The sequence below is a fragment of the Rattus norvegicus genome, unplaced genomic scaffold (assembly GCF_021556685.1).
Source record: "Rattus norvegicus strain SHRSP/BbbUtx unplaced genomic scaffold, alternate assembly SHRSP_T2T unassigned-0000034, whole genome shotgun sequence".
In the NCBI taxonomy this organism is placed as follows: Eukaryota; Metazoa; Chordata; class Mammalia; order Rodentia; family Muridae; genus Rattus; species Rattus norvegicus.
This window is the reverse complement of record NW_028238787.1, coordinates 22,501-25,268: the sequence shown is the minus strand read 5'-3', so window position 1 is coordinate 25,268 and position 2,768 is coordinate 22,501. Positions and strand designations below refer to the sequence as shown.

Genomic DNA, 2,768 nt, shown 5'->3' with positions numbered 1-2,768 from the left:
CTGCCTGCGTGCCTGCATCAGATCTAAATACAGTTCTCAGAGGGGAAGACAGAGACAAGTCAGAAGTCACTAGCACTCAATGGACGACCACCAACCTAAGGGCAGGCCTAGGGTAGAATTTGATGGACGGACGGACGGACAGACGGACGGACGGACGGATGGACAGATGGACAGAAAGGATCTAGGAGGAGCTTTGGGAAAGATGAAAAGCCTCCATTTCCCCCCAAAAGAACGAGCCCCAACAGCTGGGCTCTTCGAGATGAGTTATAAGGGGAACCACACATACAGTTTTGTATCACACATACAGTTTGTCATCATCCGTCAATACCAGGTAGACTTTTCAACGTATGTAGGTAGCTGTTGTCAGGTCAGTCCTTTACTAAGCCTCATGTAAGCTCTGCAGGGTAAGCCTCAGGAATTCATCTGTGCGTCCCGCAGGGTATGCTTTCTTGCTTTGTTAAAGGCTAGACTTTGGTTGCTGTCTGTCTGTCTGTCTGTCTGTCTGTCTGTCTGTCTGTCTGTCTGAATGAATGAGCGAGGGAATGAACGAATGAGGAGGGGATGCACATGCCTATGGTTTTAAGATGCTTAATTTCTTTACAAGGTTTATTTATTTAAACATTAAACATTGGGGTTGGGGATTTAGCTCAGTGGTAGAGCGCTTGCCTAGGAAGCACAAGGCCCTGGGTTCGGTCCCCAGCTCCGAAAATAAAATAAAATAAAATAAAATAAAATAAAATAAACATTAAACATTAATCGGAAATAATGGAGTCAGCAGTTAAGAGTTCTGACTGTGTTCTTCCAGAGGTCCTGAGTTCTATTCCCATGGTGGCTCACAACCCTCTGTTATGGGATCGATCTGCTGTGTGTCCGAAGACAGCTGCAGTGTGCTGTTTGTAGGGTAAAGAAAAAAATACTAAAGAAGAAAAAAAAAAAGAGAGAGAAAAAGTTAGAAGCACCAAGTCAAGTCATGTAAATATTGCCCACATTCGGATTTAGACATGCCTGAGCTGTCAGGGCGAGGCTGGCTGAGAGCGAATCAGTGAACGATCGGACTCTTCCTCTCTCTGTGAGGGTGTGTCATGAACTCTATTACCATTTCCAAAGAGTTAGGTATGCTGGAGCGAAGTGGACCGGAAAGCCAAGGGAGGAGAGGTATGCCTACACGAGTCCACCCAACCCCCCCGCCCCCCCCCAGGGAGACATCCTCGAGTGGTGGGGGGAGGGGCGAAGGTGTGGAGGGATAATTTCCAACAAATAAATCCCAACAAATAAATTACTAGAGACTTGATTCATTGATTTACTTTAAATTTATTGAGTGTATCGGGAAAGAGGGAAAATGGGTCAAGGAGGGAGGGAGGGAGGGAGGGAGGGAGGGAGGGAGGGAGGGAGGGAGGGAGGGAGGGAGGGAGGGAGAGAGGGATATCTTTTCCTCCAAATCGGCTGGTATGTAGTCTCAGTGCGTCAGAAAAAAGACTGCTTCTGGCCTCCTTTCTGATTACCCCAAGGCAGTCTGGTCACCGTGCTGTAATAGAAAGGGAAACCACAGTCAAGTCATGGGAGCGAGCGAGCAAGCAAGCAAAAATCATAAACAAAAGCAAAAACACGTCTGTTAAGTTGAGCAGAGCAGAGCAGAGCAGAGTAGGGCAAAGCAATACAAGGTCACATTCCACAAAGGCTGATATAGTCTGCCATCTTGGTCTACAGAGTGAAAAGTAGAAGGAGAAAATGAATATCGCTTTGTGTGTCACAAAGTTTTTAAGTTGTAAGGAACATTGCAGGGCTAAACCTTCAAATCCTCAAACCACCCAACCCAAGCTTTCCTCCTCCTCCTCCTCCTCCTCCTCCTCCTCCTCCTCCTCCTCCTCCTCCTCCTCCTCCTCACCCCCCATTGCCCCCCCCCCGTGTGTGTGTGTGTGTGTGTGTGTGTGTGTGTGTGTGTGTGTGTGTGTGTGTGTTTGCGCACGAGCTCGAGCTCGGGCACGCATTTCTTTCACTGCACAACCATCATTGGAGGACGTTTAAATAAACACGAATGAATCAGACAGGCAGACAGACAGGGGCCCATAATGGATCCCTACAACTCGGTGGTGGTGGTGGTGGTGGTGGTGGTGGTGGTGGTGGTGGTGGTGGTGGTGGTACACACCGATTTGTTGACCTCTTTCTTTTAAAGAAAGGACAAGAAACAAAGAGAAATAAAAATGAAGGAATATAGACCTAGCCAAATATTATTTTATTCCCTCCTTCATGGAGCGACAAGAAGATTTATTCATCAACCTTCGTCTAGAATAAGAAAGTAATTGCAAATGAAATCGAGCCATCTTACTGTAATAAGATGTTATCGAGAGAAAGGGGAATTGGATACTGGATCCATTGCTGCCCCCCCCACACACACACAAATTGGAAAGAAAAGCAACTCCCCAGATCGCTCAACTAACGAGGCTTATTTAAAACTGGAAAAAGAGGGCTGGAGAGATGTCTCAGCGGTTAAGAGCCCTGGCCGCTCCTCCAGAGGTCCTGAGTTTTCAATCCCCAGCAAGCACATGGTGGCTCCCAACCATCGGTAATGGGATGAGGCCTTCTTCTGGTGTGTCTGAAGATAGTTACAGTGTACTCATAGACACAAAATAAATAATTCTGGAAAAGAAGAGGAAATAACTTTAAAAAAAAAGAAAGGAGGCTGACTGGTCGACCTTCCTTCCCTCCCTCCCTTCCTTCCTTCCCTCCTCCCTCCCTCCCTCAGGTTCGTACCTAGGAACTCATGCACA

The 2,768-nt window shown here is 47.1% G+C and overlaps 1 long non-coding RNA gene across 1 annotated transcript in view; it reads right to left on the bottom strand.

The window, feature by feature from the left end:
* Nucleotides 1–1,291: 1,291 nt before the first annotated feature.
* The window catches only part of LOC147997859 (uncharacterized), an 18,307-nt gene continuing 16,830 nt past the window's right edge, over nucleotides 1,292–2,768 (bottom strand). Inside the window, exons 2-3 of the long non-coding RNA XR_015647534.1 lie at nucleotides 2,439–2,637; nucleotides 1,292–1,525 (exon numbers count right to left, since the gene is read on the bottom strand). This is a non-coding gene — a long non-coding RNA (uncharacterized LOC147997859). The remainder of the gene's footprint in view (nucleotides 1,526–2,438; nucleotides 2,638–2,768) is intronic.